The sequence below is a fragment of the Vicia villosa genome, linkage group LG3, assembly GCF_029867415.1.
Source record: "Vicia villosa cultivar HV-30 ecotype Madison, WI linkage group LG3, Vvil1.0, whole genome shotgun sequence".
In the NCBI taxonomy this organism is placed as follows: Eukaryota; Viridiplantae; Streptophyta; class Magnoliopsida; order Fabales; family Fabaceae; genus Vicia; species Vicia villosa.
Window position 1 is genome coordinate 102917222 of NC_081182.1, and position 21031 is coordinate 102938252.

A 21031-nucleotide genomic window follows, 5' to 3' on the forward strand; every position below is an offset into this window, starting at 1 on the left:
CCTTACTGTTGACTTTTCAGATTAAGGAGTAGTGGTTTGTGCTTGGTGAGGATAACTCACAGAGTTACTTCGTTTAGTCGGTTGTGTCGGTGTCATGCTCTGGTCTTGTAACACTGGGGGACGTTTATTTTAGTATTGTCTGACGGATTATTTCTTATGTTAGAATGATGTTTTGTTGGTTTTAAATCAGTAAATTCTTGATGTTGAATACAGATGTTTATGTTATTCAGTTTTGAAGTATTTTCCGCTGTGTTAACATGATTACTGAATAATGTGTTTTGAAGTTCCTCATAAGGCATGACATGGCTTAATGTTTTAAATATTTTGAAGTTGTAATACCTTTTTTATGTTTTACTCTGAATTTTATTTGATATTCCGCGGGGTTTTAGAAGGGTGTTACAATAGTGGTATCAGAGCAGGTCGGTCCGTCCGGCCAATTGTCGAGTCAGTTGAGTTGCACGACAGTTGAATACTGTCAGCATATTATCCCTTGGTACGCGACATGTGAGTGATTCATTGTCGGTACTTGGTTGTTTGTTGCGGAAGTTGGTTTGAAACAAGTGGGGGAGAAGCTTCACTTCTCGGTTATGTTTCAGTTGTAAGATGATTGATTCAGTAGGCTGTTGTTGGCAACAGCGCAAGCGTCGTTGGAGTTGTTGTTTTCCGAATCGAATGTGACTTGAAATTAAGACTTAACTGGTAATTAAGTTGGAACATCTTGAAGGAAGATGATTAGAGGTAATTGATGATTATTTGTAGGAGAGGAAATTAGGAAGTTACAATGTATCAGCTCTGTTGAGGGGCTGCAAAGTTGTCAGTTGAGTAGCCTTGCGTCTCAGAAGAGGTTCAGCTGCAAGTTACAAAGAGGATTGCGGTCGTAATGTTTCAGAAATCGCACTTCGGCGATGGGATGTGTTGCTCAAGTTATAAGAATGTTTGAAAGCGAAGAGATATGATAAGGAGCTGTTTAGAATGTGATTGATTTGAAGATGATGAGTTTTAGAACGGAATTTCCGTAAGAAAAACGCAGGAAAGTTGTTGATTCGTTATGAAACTTCGAAAATTCATATCTAGAGTTCTGGACATCCGATTTGAGTTCCGTTTAAAGCGCCGGAAAGCTAACGAGATGAACTTTGTTATAAAAATGGTTGCAGCAGCTGTAACATATTTAACTATGACAGGGTGATGTTGGAAAGAGGTGAAGTTGCGGTTACTCTTGTTCTTAGAACTAGACTTGTTTATTGGTACTGCACGGGATGTCAGTGTCAGCGTTGAACGAATTGAAGGAATAATTAGAAGGTTTGTTGAGAATTAATTTTAAGAATTGAATATACCATTTGAAGAGTTTTGGAGATATCGTATAGAGCGTCGCTGCATGATGTCGATGTTGCATTTCGGATGACGATGGAAAAATTCATATCTTGAGTTCCGAGTGTCGGATTAACGTGCCGTTTGAACCTACGAAGAGGAGAGATTATGTTATATCTTATAAGAGAGTTATAAATTCAGTAGGGTGATCCTATAAAGAGATATTTTGAAGTCGGTAAAGGAAGTGTGAAACTTGTTGAATAGGAATGCCTACTAACGCGATTGTTTGAAACGAAATTGAGTAGAACATGTTGTTGATGAATAAGTTGATGAGATGTTCGGTAATGAAGATGATTTGAGTGCCGATGGATTTTAGTGAGGAGTGAATTAGTAGTAAAGGTGGAACAAACTTTGGGAACAGTTGAAGTCGTAGTTGTGATGCCAAAGTAACGACAGGTATAAAAGAATAATTGTAGAGAATTTTTAACACCTATTGATGTGAGGAAGACTTTGTTGAAATTCTGAGTGGAATGATTGATCAGTGGTTTTCACACATATATTTATCGTTGTTCTTAAGTATGTTTAAGTTATGTTATTGAGTGTTTTATTTCTTTATTCTTCATTTTATGCTTTGGTTGTATGTTTTAATGTTTTCAGATTCATATGGAGAAATCGGAGTAAATCAGTGCAAAACTCGGAGTTTCGAAGGAATTTCAAAAACATGCTACAGGAGGCCTGACACGGGTGGCCGTGTTGCCCAACACGGGCCATGTCAGGAAGAGGGAGCAAGAAGTTGGAAAAACAGTGGTGCAACACGGGTGCCCGTGTTGCTCAACACGGCCCGTGTTGCTAAGCCTGGGACTTGGATCTTGAAAAATAAATGACAGGGGACCAACACGGGTGCCCGTGTTGCACAACACGGCCCGTGTTGGGTTTGACGTTGATTTCAGTGATTTTTGTGATTTTGTCCAGTGGTTTGCCTGCAAGGGTGTTTTTGGGATTTCCAACCAACTTAAGTGAGTCTGCACTATTTAGGAGAGTTTTCAAGAGGAATTAGGGATCTTTTTGCCACACAAAGAATTGGAGGATTGAGAAAGGAAGCCTATGCAATTGGAGAAGAACAGAGAACTCTCATGAGCGGAAGCCATTGAAGATCAAAGTTCATCATCTCTATTGTAATGTCTTTATTTGATATCTTTGTAATTTCTTTGGATGATATGAGTAGCTAAACCCCCCAATGCTAGGGGGGTGTCCCTGATTAACATTTGTGATGATTTTGAATTCCGAATTTCAATAACATATTTCTCTGTCATGTTCAATTTAATGGTATAAGGTTTTTAATACTTTCCTCGTCGGACCAACTGGATTGATTTATGACTGACAATTAGGATTGACATCCATTGTTAGGGTTTTTATACCATTATACTATAGTAGATATCACCTAGGACTAGGGATACCCTATAGTAACCGGATTATTCTTGATTATAATAATACTTGATTTGATCACTAATTTCGAAGGACTTTGGGATTAGGATTTCAATGTTCAAAGGTTTGCCCACTAAGGACTTAGGAGCAAATACCCTTAAGAACCGGTAATTGATAAGTTGAATTTTGTTAATGAAACAAGGGTTCAGAATTGTTACATGTTAATGCACACACCTACCCTGGCATGTTACTCATATTTGGCTAAATTAACCTTTTTAAGTTTATTTGCAATTTAATTCGTACTCATAAAAACCAAAACCCCAAGGCTTTTAGTTTAATTGAATTCCTACTAACTCTATAATATCACGTAATCCTTGAGATCGATATTCGGGGAGTTTTCCCTTTATTACTACAGAGGCAAAATAGTACACTTGCTATTTTTCCGATCATGTTTTTGGCGCCGTTGCCGGGGACTGCCGAAAATTGTAGAGTTTTTAGTTTTATTTCAATTAGAATTTTGTTGCTCTGCAACTAAAATTTTATTTTCTGAAAAAAAATATCTATATTTTTTTTGACTTTTGTTCCTCATTCTAATAATTATCTAATCTGTTTATGCGAGGTAAGGCCTCAGCAGAATTTCTTTTTGACGCAGAAATTGAAAGGACTTTTCACGCGAGGCGCAGACAAACTCGTCAAGCTAAACTGGAATCTGAGGAAGAAGTAATTACAGTTCATTCTGGTTCAGACACCGAAAGTGAAGAAGAGATCATGGGCGAGGTACCACCACCAGAGAGACTTCTCGGAGACTATGGTGCTAGAAACACATCGGGAGGAAGACTAACTATTGTCAACCAACCGGTGAATGTTCCTAATTTTCAATTGCATCCAAGCACCATCACTCAGCTCGAAAGAAAGCCTTTCACCGTAAAGGTTAATGAAGATGCAAACAAGCACCTACAGAAGTTTCTGACCATGAGTACAACTTTAAAAATCGAAGGTCATACAGAAGAGGCCAAGAAGCTGAGAATGTTTCCATTCACCTTGGCAGAAGAAGCAGAAGAGTGGTTTTATTCCCTTCCAGCGGGCAGCATTACATCATGGGAAGAGATGGAAAAAGCTTTCTTAAATGAGTATTTTCCCGCCTCGGTATTTATAAGGAAGAGGTATGACATTCTGAATTTCAAGCAGAAGGAGGGTGAGCCCTTAGGAGATGCATACAAAAGATTCAAAAGAATTCTAGTAGCATGTCCCACTCACAATATGGACAAGACTGAATAGATGCAAGTATTTGTCAATGGGCTCAGAATGAAAACAAAACAGTTAATTGATACAGCAGCTGGAGGCTCGACAAATTTCACAACAGCCTCAGGCATCATAAAAATCATTGAAGCAATAGCTGCAAATGAGCATTTGGAATTGTATGACAGGTGTGCTAGCAAACCGGAAGGAATCATTTATCTCAAGCTGGAGACTTCTTAAACTCGGGTTGAAGATGCGATAGCCACAGAAGTTGAAAAGAAATTGAAGGCTATGAATATAGGTAACCAACAAGTGGCTCAAGTTCAACAAGCTCAACCTGTAAGCTGTGAAATCTGTAATGGCCCACACCAAACGGTGTACTGTTTTGCTACTCCCAAGCAGATTGAAGAAATCAAATTCCTAAGGCAAAACAACCCGTATTCTAACACCTATAATCCAGGGTGGAAGAATCATCCAAATTTTGCTTGGAAAGATCAACAACAACAAGGTATCCAGAAGGCAGAGTGGGAAGTGGCAATTGAAAGATTAGATGGGCAGTGTTCTCAGTTCCAAGAAGAAACAAGAAACAACCACAGAAACACTTCAGCCTCAATTAAAAATCTGGAAGTTCAAGTGGGGCAGATAGCACAACATCTCACTCTACAGGCACAAGGTACCCTTCCGAGATCAACTCTGAAAATTCCGAAAGACCAAGAGAAGATTAATGCTGTTACTTCAAGAAGTAGGAGAGTAGCAGAATCTGAAAAAGAAAAGGAGGAAATAGATGACCCCATGGTAATAGAGGTGGATCTGGAAATAAGAGAGAATCCAAAAGATTCAGAAGTTGTGGTACCACCGGTTAAACCAATTGAAGAAAAAATTAAGAAAGACGCTGAACCAGTGATAAAACTACCCTTCCCCTCCAGAGTGACAAAGAAGGGTTCAAGAGAGAAAGACTTTGAGAAATTTACTAAATTGTTCAAAAAGTTAGAGGTAAATCTACCATTCTTTGAAGCCCTTGAGCACATGCCTTTGTATAAGAAATTTATGAAGGAGGTGTTGGCGAAAAAGAGATCACTAGGAGGAGAACCAAAAATTGCAACGGAGAAGTGTGGTATAGTCTCAACAGCAAGAAAGATCCCAATAAAGAGGAAAGACCCTGGGGCAGTGGCGATACCATGCACTATCAAGAATATAGCATTTAAAAAGGTACTCCTCGATTCTGGGTCTAGTGTGAGTTTAATGCCTTTGTCCATTTTCAAAAAGCTTGAATTAGAAAAGATTAGTGAAAGTAAGACACAGTTAGGGTTCGCTGATCACACCGTCAAGAAATCCTATGGGGTAGCTGAAGATGTACTAGTGGAAGTTGATAAGTTTGTATTCCCTGTTGACTTCCACATCATGGATATTCCGGAAGACGAAGAAACTCCTATCCTTCTTGGGAGACCATTTTTATTTACAGGCCGCTGCAACTTCGACATAGAAAAAGGGACACTAACGCTGAAATCATTTGATGAAGAAGTAACCTTGAAGATGTTAGGAGTTAAGAAAAATAGGGCAGGTGTGAATGAGAAAACTTCAGCTGGTATGACAGAAGGTGAAAAAGAAGACAAAAATCCTAAAAATCTCCAAGAAAAAGTTTCAAGCATAGCCTCTCGGTTGGAACCAATTTATGCAGCTGTCAAAAGTCCTAAGAAAGCTAAGGAAGTCAAGAAGAATGTGGGAAGTAAACTGAAGATGATGGTTATCCATGATTTTCATCTTCATGAGTTCACAGTTGCGGAAGTAATTAGCAACAGGGTTTGGAAAAGGAAATACCCTCCATAATAAAGGGTAATGGACCGTCGAGCCATGCGACGTTAAACGAAGCGCTTCGTGGGAGGCAACCCACGGTTTTAATAATTAATTTTTCTGTTTGTTTATGTTATTTTCAGGAAATAAAAGAGGACGTCTCTAGTGAAAGCTCGGAAGTGATCATTGGAGTGCAATACCCTCTGTGAGTCACCTCTCTCGAACTCGTTCTGAAACATTGAGGTCAATGTTTAGTTCAAGTTTGGGGAGGCTCTTCTCTTTGCATTTTATATTTTTATGTTATTGGTATGATGTGAAACAATAAAGTGAATTCTGCCCAAATTTTAAATTTTTGTTGAAGAAGTGTTGATCCTAAAGAGCGATCGGGAATAGTATATAGAGATGAAGCGAGGATTGGTTGAGGACAGAAAGTTCGGAATAATGTGACAAGAAGAGGTTTGTTTAAACACCCTTGGTTCCCTAAAAAGAGATACGAGTCTAACGTGTAGATTTGCACCATAGTACTTGTCTCCTGAGAAGTACTTCTCGAGTAGTTTATTGATACAGTCTGGCATAATTCGAATTCACTTGCATGATGGCTGGTTGAGAAAAAAAAGAGATATAAAGTTGGCACCAAATGATGAAAAGGCGGTAAAAGGCAATCGGCTCGCTAAGTTGGGTAACCCTCACCCGGTTATCCAGCCCAAAGGAGATTGATCCCCAAACGTCGTCCAAAAGGACAATATATAACTGCAAAGTTTGAAAATTTCATCGGTAATAAAAAGTAGCCAATGCTGCTAGTTTGGTGCCAGGAAAAGAAAATAAGAAGCCTTGATTCGTCTCATGCAGGTATGATTATTATAAGAAATTCAGTGCCTTAATATGATTGTCCGAATGAAAGAGGAGGAAAATCGAAAAGAGACTTAAGTGAAAAGCATAGTTGGAGAGGTATCCGAAACGGGAGCTTGAGGTTTAATGTGGTAACAAAACTCGTCGCGTCATGTGAATGCCAAACCCACTGTTTCTTGATCAATACAGACGGATATCTCACGTATGAACACCGTGTGCTTTGAAGGTCATTAACTTTTGTAATTGTCGCTTGAGGTCAAGCAACGGTTTAAGTTTGGGGGAGTTTGATCAGTGGTTTTCACACATATATTTATCGTTGTTCTTAAGTATGTTTAAGTTATGTTATTGAGTGTTTTATTTCTTTATTCGTCATTTTATGCTTTGGTTGTATGTTTTAATGTTTTCAGATTCATATGGAGAAATCGGAGTAAATCAGTGCAAAACTCGGAGTTTCGAAGGAATTTCAAAAACATGCTACAGGAGGCCTGACACGGGTGGCCGTGTTGCCCAACATGGGCCGTGTCAGGAAGAGGGAGCAAGAAGTTGGAAAAACAGTGGTGCAACACGGGTGCGCGTGTTGCTCAACACGGCCCGTGTTGCTAAGCCTGGGACTTGGATCTTGAAAAATAAATGACAGGGGACCAACACGGGTGCCCGTGTTGCACAACACGACCCGTGTTGGGTTTGACGCTGATTTCAGTGATTTTTGTGATTTTGTCCAGTGGTTTGCCTGCAAGGGTGTTTTTGGGATTTCCAACCAACTTAAGTGAGTCTGCACTATTTAGGAGAGTTTTCAAGAGGAATTAGGGATCTTTTTGCCACACGAAGAATTGGAGGATTGAGAAAGGAAGCCTATGCAATTGGAGAAGAACAGAGAACTCTCATGAGCGGAAGCCATTGAAGATCAAAGTTCATCATCTCTATTGTAATGTCTTTATTTGATATCTTTGTAATTTCTTTGGATGATATGAGTAGCTAAACCCCCCAATGCTAGGGGGTGTCCCTGATTAACATTTGTGATGATTTTGAATTCCGAATTTCAATAACATATTTCTCTGTCATGTTCAATTTAATGGTATAAGGTTTTTAATGCTTTCCTCGTCGGACCAACTGGATTGATTTATGACTGATAATTAGGATTAACATCCATTGTTAGGGTTTTTATACCATTATACTATAGTAGATATCACCTAGGACTAGGGATACCCTATAGTAACCGGATTATTCTTGATTAAAATAATACTTGATTTGATCACTAATTTCGAAGGACTTTGGGATTAGGATTTCAATGTTCAAAGGTTTGCCCACTAAGGACTTAGGAGCAAATACCCTTAAGAACCGGTAATTGATAAGTTGAATTTTGTTAATGAAACAAGGGTTCAGAATTGTTACATGTTAATGCACACACCTACCCTGGCATGTTACTCATATTTGGCTAAATTAACCTTTTTAAGTTTATTTGCAATTTAATTCGTACTCATAAAAACCAAAACCCCAAGACTTTTTGTTTAATTGAATTCCTACTAACTCTATAATATCACGTAGTCCTTGGGATCGATATTCGGGGAGATTTCCCTTTATTACTACAGAGGCAAAATAGTACACTTTCTATTTTTCTGATCAATGATATTTGGACGCAAAAGACGTCATGGGATTGGGAGTAAAACCACGAGTTATAAATGTTATCGCGGTCTTTTGCTAAGATGAGGATTTTGATTCAGAACGAGATGAATAGAAAGGTACGAGTATATTAGTGATTATGAAGTTGGAAGTACTTAACAGGTGTGTGATGCTAAGTGACTATGAAGCAGATTATGTAAAATGTTTGGATGTTGGTATCTCACTAACAAGATCCAATGAGAGGGAAGTGTGCGAGTTGTAAAGACTCAGAGTGAACTATTGGACTATGACGATGTTAATGAGTTTGGGTGCAAACACGGAAAGGGACACTATTATGTAGTGACGACGATTTATGCTTAAATATGGTTGTCAACTATCTATTGACAAATTTAGGACTTGATCACCCTAAATCTCTTGTTGGTAGTAGATGGAATCATATAAATGGGATGAACTTGTTTTGTTACCTTAATGGTATAAGTTGTGATGGATATTAAACCGTGAAAATAATCACTCACCATGTTGTGTGAACTTATGAAGAAGTGAATATGAAAGAGTGCAATATAATGGACAATGACTTAAGACGGGTAATCAGAGTCGCGCAGCGAAAGTGTGATGTGGAGTAGTGTTATGAGTACTACTCGTGGGCAGTGAGGAATTAATATGTCAGAAGCCTACGTAGAGAACATGTATTGATCTATATGTTGGATTAGGATCTAGTAGATGTAAGGATGTTGTGCCGGAGAATCAGAACCCTTTTATATAATTGCCGACATGATGAATATGTTATTGTGGCTGTACGTAGTTAACGAGTATGTATTCGGCGAAGTTAAGACGATGAGTTGATACCATATGATGCTATAATAATTTTGTGCTGTTGTAAGATGTTGTTGTAGATTCCAGATATAATAAGGGATTATACTCTAAGAAGGATGAGGTTGACTTAATTCTTAGAGAAGAGCATAACTCAATTTGAGCTATTTTGTAAGAAATGGTGTATTGAGGCTGATGAGTGTGATTATAATTACTGTGTGTACTCGTTCTAATGGTTAGAATGTTTAAATAGAGTAAGTAAATCAGGGATTTATTTATGAGTGCGAGTAAGTATTGCTAAGTTGTAGATTAGTACCATGTATGATAAAGAATGATTCTTGAACGAACGAGTAAAGAGGGCCAAAGTTGGGTATAACTCAAAAATCTAATTGGTAATGATGGTTGTAATGAGTAATCAGAATAGTGCAACAAAAGCGGAGTGTAACGTGTTAGATAATTACTGGTGTGACTTGAGAGGAGTCAGATAGTTGAAATTCAATAGTATGAAGAATACGATTATTGAGTTTTCTTGAAAGAAGCAGTTGGTGAAAAGTGTAAGTATTATTTCATCGTTCAAATGAAAAAGTATGTTTAAGAATGGTACGTTCGGTAGATGGAATACATTACTGCAGTGTTGATCAGGTGTGGTCATATCATGGTTCTGTAATTATATTATCCAGTTATTGAGCGCATTGTATGGGATGTACCTCAATGTTCTTTTGTCGTTAACCTTTTGGAGGTATAACGAGTGGTACACCTTTGAGGTGGTCGAATGCGACGTAAGAGCTGAGATTGAATGCGTGAAATGTACTTTCTGTTGGTTATGTCAAATGAATTTTGAGGATCGACTAGGGAAATGTTACCTGGGAGCTGGAGAGTCAGATGAAGGACTCCTATCCGGAACTTTTCACTTTAAGTATGTTTTCGAGGACGAAAACTCTTTTAGTGGGGGAGAGTTGTAACACCCCGTAATTTCATAAATTAATTTAATTAAGTTAAATTAATTATTTGAAAATTATTTAATTATTTAGTAATTAAAATTGGATTTTGGAAGAATTATGGGAATTATTGTTATTGGGTCGTGACGTAGTTAGTAAAAGGGGAGGTGCCAATGGAGAGGCCTTACTAACTAATTATCCTTTTTTTTATAAAATAGAGAAATTGTGAAAATAAGGAAAAAAAGAGAAGCAAAAGAGGAAAAGAGAAGGAACGTGAAAGGGTAGAAGAGGAGGAAGAGGAGAATTCAAGGTTCTTGGCTAAGGTAAGGGGTGACTAATCCATTTAGCCTATATTATCAGTTTAATGATGATAGGATTGATTATGTAGGTTTTGTATCTCAATTGGATGTGTGTTAGATTTTGGGAATTTTTGGGGTTTTGGAACCTATAGGGCAAATTGGATGTGTTTGTGATGACATGAATGATGTATGATTTATGTACAATGGATAGAATTGATGTGTGTACTTGAATAATTACATAATGCTGGTATTGAACTTGAAGAATTAGGACTTATAATGATTTTATAGTGTGTAAAAGATGGGTTTTTGGATGTTTGAAGGTAGAATCCCGTAGCAGAAGAAAAATACATATTTTGACACTTCTTCAGTGATGTAACCGGTTACATGGTTGAGGTAACCGGTTACCTATGTGAAAAATGATGAAAAACGCAACTCTTTGGGAATTTGGGGTGATGTAACCGGTTACATAGTTGAGGTAACCGGTTACATCAAAGAAAAATGGGGTATTTTCACTACTGGAACTGATGTAACCGGTTACATGAATGATGTAACCCGTTACATCACTATGTTGGCAGTTTTTTTTCAAAACTTTAAAAATTCATAATTGTTGATCCGTAAGTCCGTTTTGGGTGCCGTTCGAAGCGTTACGAATCTAACGAAATTATATTTTTGATGAAAATAAATTGATTAGCACTAGATGATTAATTATTATGTGGTTGTGAAAATGGCATGTAATTGTATATGTGTATGTCGTGGAGTACTGTTATTTAAGAACAATATGTATTGGTGTTATGTACTATGTGCTAATTGTGATACATGGAATTGATGAATAATAAATTCTATGCATTGTTGTGATTATTACGTGATAGATGCATATTGTACAAGTGGTGGATAGTTCAATATGTTGAATTATGGTGATGTGCGTAAATATCAGAATCGCATAGATAATTCTTATTTGCATATGTTTTTGGTAATTGTATGTATACATGAGGCTTAAGTTTATCAAATGTAGATGTTGTTTTTGGTGTTTGTTGAGGATGACATTGATTGTCTTTTATGCAATATGTCATTTGTGATTGATAAAGACTATGTGATTGCTGTGGTGATAATATGTTTCCGTGTTAAATGTATTATGTTGTGGTGAATATCAAATGGTTGTGATATGAGTATGCTTTGTGTGTTATGGATGAATGATTATGAATCGTTGGTGGATGTTGATGATGTGCATGTTATGGTTGATGCATGCATTTCATAATCATGTTGTGGGCTGTATCCCTTATGGTGGTGGGACAGCGGTAGCTAATTCCCATTGTGTGGAATTAGTGAGAGAAGTAGCCGAATCTTTATGGTGGTGGATCGGTGAGATGGGTTCGTCCCATGATTGGTACCACGTGCATTAGTTGCATTGCATTAGGTTGTGTGCATAATTATAACATGAATGAAAGTTGTCCAATGTTATAATTCGTATGTGTTTGATATGAATGGTTGTGTGTTTGATTAACTGTTGTGTATCTGAAATACATGTGATGACCGGGTGAATAATAATTGTATGCATAAAGTCATTGCATTTATATTTTTGTTGTTATAACATGATTGGAAGATTTCCAGTGTTATGTCGTGGTGATGTAATCAGTTGTATTTTTCGTAACTATTGATGGATAATCTAAAAATCTAAATATGTTGCAGTTGGGTGAATAATCTGCTTATGATATATTGTCGTTATGAACTTATAATATAGTTTAATTGTGATATGTCTCACCCTTACTGTTGACATTTTTCAGATTAAGGAGTAGCGGTTTGTGCTTGGTGAGTATAACTCGCAGAGTTACTTCGTTTAGTCGGTTGTGTCGGTGTCATGCTCTGGTCTTGTAACACTGGGGGACGTTTATTTTAGTATTGTCTGACGGATTATTTCTTATGTTAGAATGATGTTTTGTTGGTTTTAAATCAGTAAATTCTTGATGTTGAATACCGATGTTTATGTTATTCAGTTTTGAAGTATTTTCCGCTGTGTAAACATGATTACTGAATAATGTGTTTTGAAGTTCCTCATAAGGCATGACATGGCTTAATGTTTTAAATATTTTGAAGTTGTAATACCTTTTTTATGTTTTACTCTGAATTTTATTTGATATTCCGCGGGGTTTTAGAAGGGTGTTACATATTTCACTTATTGTATGAATTTTGATTGTTGATTTTTTCTTGAACCTTCAACTTTATATTGTTTTATGAATTTTTACCTTGCCTTAAAAATTAGGGAGTATTCACATAATAAAAAGGTTGAATTCAAGTTGGGGAAAAATGATTGTGCACTTGTGGTTGACTGCTATGAGGTTGAAAGAGAAAAGAAAAAGAAAACAAAAAAGAGAAAGTGAAAGAAAAGAAAAAGAAAGAAAAAACTTTGAAAAACAAAAAAGATTTCGAATAATTGTGCGAATAAGTATGTGCTATGATGCTTACACAAAAAAAAGTATGTGCTTTGGTGTGAAATTTGGAATTTGGAAGAAGTTTGATTGGAGTTTGGTGTTTGAATCTTTGATGAACTGATCACTCCCGTAGGTTTAGACAAGTTTTTGTTTCGATTAGCCTTAGGAATTATCCCATGTTTGTGCACCCGACCATGCTACAACCTTGAAAATCCCATGTGATTCTTGCTTTTGTATTTTTAATAAGATTTTTGGATGGTTGCATAATTTAATCTTTTGTTTGCAAGATTGTTGGATGAGTGAACATACCCCACTTTTATGTTTTTCATCTACTGATGATTGTGTGCGAGGTGTGATTCATGTGTGAACTAGTGTTATTTTAGAATGTTTGGTATATTCTTTTTATTTAGAATTTGTGTCATATTTATGTTGTCGTCATAGTTAGTGGTAAGTATGTTTCTTTGTGTGTACCGTTTTTCATTTGAGTCATACATTTGTCCGTTTTTTAAAACTGGTTGATTCGTGATTTTTGTATTTTTGTATTTTTTTTCCTTGAGTTAGTTGATTCTTGTCTAGGGACAAACAAGTTTAAGTTGGGAGAGTTTGATATGTGTCAAGTTGTAGTTATTTTATATATAGTTTTGCGACACTTATCTTCTTTTTTCCCTTAATTTATATGTGTTTTAGTGTATATTACATAAATACATATACTTTGTGTTTAATCGATTTTTTGAATCATTTATGTAAAGTTTGATAGTTTTCTATTCATTTTGCATGTATTGATGCGTATTTGGAGCATGCACAATAAAGTGTCGAAGACACCGCTTCAAACGCATGATTTTGAACAATTCATCAACAAATAAGGCTCAAAATAAATATGATAAAAGTCATCAGATTTGTTGATATTTAGTCAATGTTAGATAGAAAATTGAATAAGCTTTCCAATACTTCGAACCGGACGCAAATCGGAGTTACGATTCTCAAGTTATGCTCGAAACAATGCAGAATTTTTTTGTTGTTGCTACTAGTGTAGTACGCCCGACGAATCCAGACTCGCCCGACGAATCTGGAAAGACAAAAATACGTTAAACGAGGTCAAAACACATTTTTTGGTTATGTTTTGTTTTTTTATCCCAATCCGACAAACCTTCATTTTTAGGTAGAGAGAACTTAGAAAACAACTTCGGAGTTTGCATACGGATGATCCAGGATGAATTGATCATCAATCGGCGCTGACAAACCAGAAGATTTTGGTTCATTTCTCTTCCTCTTTGTGTATTCTCTCTTAGTTGGGTTTTGTATATGTATTTACTTTGAATTCATGTATATTTGTCGACCATGGTGTTATATTTAATTTGCTTTATAAATCTTTGTCGATTGGTATCTTAGATTTTTTCTCTATGTTTGGCCTTTGGGTTGCTATAGACATATATTATGCAAATCTTTATCTAGGATGATTATCTGTTATTTTATGAATTCTAGAGATATATTTAGAGCTAACAATCTTTCTGGGTGTCGAAGCTTAATGCTTCAGTGTTAGTTGTGTCGGTTGAGAGATCGTCGGTACAAATGATATGGATGTCTGCATGTTTTGTTGAGGTTGGCTGAGATATCATCGCCGAGGTGATATAGTAGTTCTCTCTACTTTAGGTTAGAAATGACTTAGGGTGTAAGTGATGCTTGATGAGTATTGTAGGTTGAGAATGATTGGTCGAAAAGTTTAAGTTTGTGAGAAGTAGATTATATGTTTGCCTGATAAGTCTCTTCTCTTTGAAGAATAAAGTCTTTTTGTGTTGATATTTACTTTTCTGTTTTTATGATTTAAACAATTCAATCTAAACTTATAACTTTAGAAATTGTTGAACGCAATTCAATGCACTAGTCCCTGTGAAGATGATAATTTCTTGGATGAATATTTCTAAATTTTTTGTTGTTTGCTGCTTCAAGAATTACTTAAGAAGCCTTATAGTTTGGCCTATACATGCATATATTGTCCGACCTATTTAGGCTTTTTAATATATATGCATATACATGTCAACCTATACATGTCTATATATATATATATATATATATATATATATATATATATATATATATATATATATATATATATGTATATATATATATATATATATGTATATATATATATATATATATATATATATGTATATATATATATATATATGTATATATATATATATATATATATATATATATATATATATATATATATATATATATATATATATATATATATATATATATATATATATATATATATATATATATATATATATATATATATATATATATATATATATATATATATATATATATATATATATATATATATATATATATATATATATATATATATATATATATATATATATATATATATATATATATATATATATATATATATATATATATATATAGGTCGGCCTATAAAATAGGTTTTTAAAAAGCCTTTTAGGTCTAATTATTATATCATTTATCAGGTTTTTAAATAGACTTAGGGCCCGTTTGTTTTGGCTTTTTTTATAGTGTTACATAATTTTGTGAAAAATAAATTTACAAAGAAACTTTTTATAAAAGTTTCAAATGAAAATTTTGTTTGAATAGTTATTCTTAAAATGTGATTTTATGTATTTCATCTATTTATGGGGAAAAAATTTGGATATCAAGATTTCAAAAAATCACTTAATTTTGAAGCTATTTCAAATAGATTTTCATAAAAATTATTTTTGAAATATAAATTTTTGAAAAAATTACAATTTTGACTAAGTTTTGGTTTATATTATAGGATGTCAAAAGTAGTGTTTTATTTTAGAAAAAACAAATATAAAAAAACTTGTAATATTTTGAAAAACGATTTTGGAAAATCTATTTTAAAAAATACAAAAAAAATCTATTTTTTTAAAACTGAAACAAACAGACCTTTAATCATTTATAAATTCATTGGAACATTTTTGCCAACCATTGGCGAGATTCTTAATCATTGGGCCTATTAGATATTATTATTATTATTATTATTATTATTATTATTATTATTATTATTATTATTATTATTATTATTATTATTATTATATTGTATAAGGGTAGTTTGGTATTTCATAGCAGTTAATATTTATACTCTAGTGTAATCCTTATTCTCTAGTTTTTGCTCATTCTATTGAAACTCTAAGCCAAAGGGTATTTTTTTCTTCTCTATGTTTTTATATGCTCACTATTGTTAACATGGTATCAAAGAGCTCGGTTTGATTTCAGAAACTATCGTAAAGTGAAGCAACGAATTATTTTTGTGATTTCAATTGGAAGTTATCTGTATCAGGTGAATTGGTTAAGTGATCTAAAGATAAAAAGGTGAATTGGATTTACGATCGATCAGATTTTGCTTACGTGATTGAAAATAAAAAGAAGGTGAAGGTTCTAAGTTCAATCTCCAATTCATATTAGAGATAAAAGTCTGTTTTTTGTTTTTTGGTTCACGTTAAAAAAAGAGGGTGAAGGTTCCATAATTTTGATTCCAACGCAGATACTGTTTCTTTGTTTCAAAAGTGAAGGTTCCAATTGGTATTGTTTCTTTTTTTCCTTGAATATTTGATACTTTATTTAATTGTTGTGGTTTGCTTATATCATAATTTATTATAATGAGTAATAATAAAGATGACTCTCTTCAGTCAGTTAGTGTCCAACTCAATGCAGAAAATTATCCTTATTGGAATTATGTAATGAGAAATTTTTTGAAAGGAAAAAAGATGTGGAGTTATGTTGATGGAATCTTGGTTAAACCTACAGATAAAAAGGATGAAGCAAAATACGCAAAAGAGTTGGAAACATGGGATGTTAGTAATTCAAAAATCTTTACTTGGATCAATAATTTTGTTTCTCAGTCAATAGGTGTACAACTAGCAAAATATGACACTACTAAGGAGGTTTGGGACCATTTGAAATGTTTGTATGCTCAATCTAATTTTGCAAAACGATATCAGCTGGAAAGTGATATTAGAGCTCTCAAACAGAATAATATGACCATTCAGGAATTCTATTCAGCGATGACTAATTTGTGGGATCAATTGGCCCTTATGGAATCGACCGAATTGAAAGTTGTCAAAGCGTACACCGATCAAAGAGAAGAGCAGCGGTTGGTTCAATTTTTGATGGCACTTAGGGATGATTTTGAGGGCCTTCGTGGGGGTATTCTGCATCGTAATCCTCTTCCCAATGTTAATTATGTTTTCAATAAATTGTTGGCAGAAGAAATCAGACTCAAGTCACACTCTAATTTGATTTCAGATAAAGGAGTTCTCTCCACTCCGCAATATATTTTTGCTACTCCATTGTACAAAGGAAAACCTCAAGGTAGGTTTGGGCTAGGTATTGATGAATGTGCTTTTTATAAGGAGAAAGGTCATTGGAAAGCACAATGTCCCAAGTTGAAAGTAAGTAAGAAAAAATTTAAGAGTCCATCATCAAATGTTGTTGTTGCTGCTGCTCCTACTACCATTGGCTCTAATTCTAATCATGCATATTCATCTGATACCACTTTTCATATATCTGATATTGCAGAGCAGCTCCAAAAGCTTCTTTCCACTCAGCCACATGCCATGTCTACCTCCTCTATTAAAGGTTTGAATTCTTCTTGTTTGTCAGGTATATCTCCTTCCATGCAGATCCTAGACTCACGAGCATCACACCTTATGTCATATGATGCTAAATCATTTGCATCCTTAAATAATGCATCATCTATGTCAGTTATGATTGCTGATGGCACTCATGTGCCATTAGAAAGCATTGGTTCTGTCTCCACACCAAATTTTTCATTTTCTGATTATTATTATATTCCTAACCTCACTTTGAGTCTTGCTTATGTTAGTCAATTATGTGTGTTATACCCCAAAATTTGCCCGCATTATTTTTCAAGAAAACTCCAATCTGAAAATTAAGAGTCTCATATAATCATGGATTTTATTTCAACAAATATCCTGACATATGAAACACTTAGCTTTTAGAATTTTTCTTATACAGTAATTTGGCTTGCAGTTGAATTTATTCTTACGCAAACGCCAAATACTGTTTATTACTTCACACATGCTATTTATTTTTTTTACAGATAAATAGTACTGACACAATTGGTACAGAGTTAAATCTTTTTGCAGGCGCAGAATCAGGAAACTCAGACTGTACTGGTGACAAGTAGATTATTATTATCCTTTGTTTCCCACTAATTTTTGTACTATATTCCATTATTTGCAAAAAATCTTTTCAAATCTCTTTTTCAAAAATCAAATCTCTCTTTTTCCAACACTATCATACTCTTTCTTTCAAATCTTACTTCCACTCAAATTTTCCTTTTGTACGGAATCACATCATTCCCCAACGTCTCTTTCCTTCTTTCCATTCTATAAATACCTCTCATTTTCTTCCATAAAATCTCACATCAAATTCCAACTCATCTTTCAAATTCCTACCTCATATCTATTTTCTCTTCTTCCCTGACAAGAATGGCAAAGTGGATAGAGACACTGTTTCTTACAGTCATCACCATTGCTACGGTGATCATGACTTTCTTCTGCCTGCATAGTCCTGAAGAGTGTGGACCTGCAATGGTTGCACTCCCAATCATCTACATGTTATTGTTCATAGCATGGGTCATTAATCGTCATTCTTAAAATCTGCCGTATTTCTTATTTCTTAAATGTACCGTTTATTCGTCGTACTGTTCAATATAGTATGTGATATTTGTACTCTCAGTATTAAATGTTGTACTATTTGTCATAATATTTCTTAATTACTCAGATAATATTTTGTGTGTTTTCTGCCAGTCAAATATTCCTATTTCTGTGCATTAAATGATTTTCAGGGTTATTATCGGTAATTTTGCCCGCATACCGTAAATATTAGTTATTTATTATGTCTGTGTTTTTAACAAGTCATGTAAATAAACTTTCATTTTTCACATAAAACAAAAACAAAAACAACAAAAAAGAAAATTAACTTTGACTGTTGATTTTTTCACTCTAACTGCTACGTCAATACCTGAACAGTCAGTTGACAGCCAAACTGCTGGCAGTACAATTCTCAGTGTTTTGTACCATCAATCAAATCAATCTTTCACAATTCAAAATTCCAAGATTTTTGTTCTAGAAGTCTTCTGAATATCACGCGATTAGCAGAGACTCAACACTGCACAAAAATCAGGTACGTTTAACTGTCTCCTACACAAACAGTCCCTAATCAGGGTTTTTCTTGTTTTTACAGGAGCAACAAGTTTTTGAGAGCTCAAATGGATTTCATACACATCCATATATCTCAAAGTACCATCATACAAATTTTCAAACTTCAATTCACTCAGACGCACCGTCAGCAGCTCAAACAGTCAACAGACGACCCATTTGACCAAAAAGTCAACAGACAGTCAAAAATGAAATTTTTTGTCAAAGTCCATATTTTGTCAAAGGATTCATCATTTGATCATTGGATGATCATAATTCATCAAGGAAAGATCAAAAATCAACAAAACCCTAAGATTCAAAATTAGGGTTTTTGCCTGAAAAGTCAACTCAACTTTGACTGATCATAACTCTCTCATCCTTCATCCAAAAAATTCAAACCAAAGCTTGTTTTGAAGGAAATTCAATTATCTTTCAAATGCCATTGATCCCATAGTCATTGGATTCACCATTTGAAAAATATGATCAAAGACATTACAGGTCATTTTCAAAGTCAACAAAAAGACACTTTTTTCAAAAGGACACACAAGGAGCTTCAAAAATCATTTTGACATGAGACCAAAGGCATTGGTTAGAGGACTCTTTGAGGTTTCCAAAAAGTGCAAGATCTCCTTCATATGACAAAAATTGAAGGATTTACACCTTGTTGAAGTTGGCTAAATTTTGGGAAAATACATGAAATCAACATTGCTCAAAAATGTATTTTTTCCAAATGGGGCCAAGTTTTCAGCATTCAAACATCATTTCCATGATGTTATGGGCCTCCCACGACCAAGACTAAGCCCATACCATTTTTTTATCCATTTTTGCATGATTTTATCTTATTTTAAGATTAAAATTAAAAGGAAAATGCATGGATAATGGTTAGCTTACAAATCAAGCATGACTCACCTCAAAGAATCTTCATCTTTCTGCAGAGAATTGAAGGGCAAGGCAGGTGCATTGAAGGCAAGATGAGCTTGGTCAAGAATTCAAGGTTTTTAATATTAAAAAACCAAAGTTTCAACAAAGGCAACTAAAGACACTTCTTAGCTTCAATTGTAAGCACTCAATGCTTATAAATAAGCTATCATAGTTCAGTAACAAAGAGAAGGCGAGTTCAGAAGCATACATAAGCTCATAACACTTGTAATCACTTGAAAAAAATTCAAAGAAAACTCAAATTCGAATTTGTAATTTCAGTCCATTTCAGTACAAACTAAGCATTCATACACCTTCCTTGAACATCACTGAAACTATCTCAATCAATTACAAGCCTTGAAGCTCACTGAATCGAGCTACACAGGTCAAAATTTGTTCAAACTAAAATCAATTCGTATCTGGTTATTCACACATGTTTAACAAGATGTAGACATACTATTGAGTTTGGTTTGAGGTGTAGATCATTTCTGGAAACTTAATTGAAGTTTGGACACGTACAAACGAAATCACCATTTTAGGGTTCATAGCTTCAAAATTAGGGCTTTCCAAATTAGGCAAAATTAGAGATTCTAAATAGTACCATTAGATTCGTATGGACAAAACGAGTTGAATGGTACCATCGCGCCAAACTTATTTGCTTGTTTACCCCTATTCGTTATTTTGCAGAATTAGGGCTCACTTACAATAGCGCTTTTTTACAAAAGCGCTGTAAAAGGCCTTGTCTGAAGGTTGAAGACGATGAGATGTCTCCCCCTCATTGGTCCAGAAGCGCGCGCGTGTTTTTAAACTTTCCACTAATCCAGTGTTTTGCAGGTGTAACGTATCCCACGTGCCTCACCATCTGGACCACCTGATTTCATTTAATGACTCATTCAACGCGCCAGATCAAACAATCCTTATCATGCACTCTCCAGCCTACCACACAGGATCAGTATCCTTTTATTTCTATTTTATTTTCTATTTTATTTTAATTTCTTTGTTAAATTAATTAAAAATAGTTTTAAAAATCCAAAAAATACACAAAAAATATTTTTAGACTTCTAAAATAATATATTATTTTCTGAAATAAAAATATTTTATTTTTCTTCAAAATTTTAATATTTTGCATAATTAATTAGTATATATTTATATATTGGCTTTTTAATTATTCTAACCAATCAAAAATCATA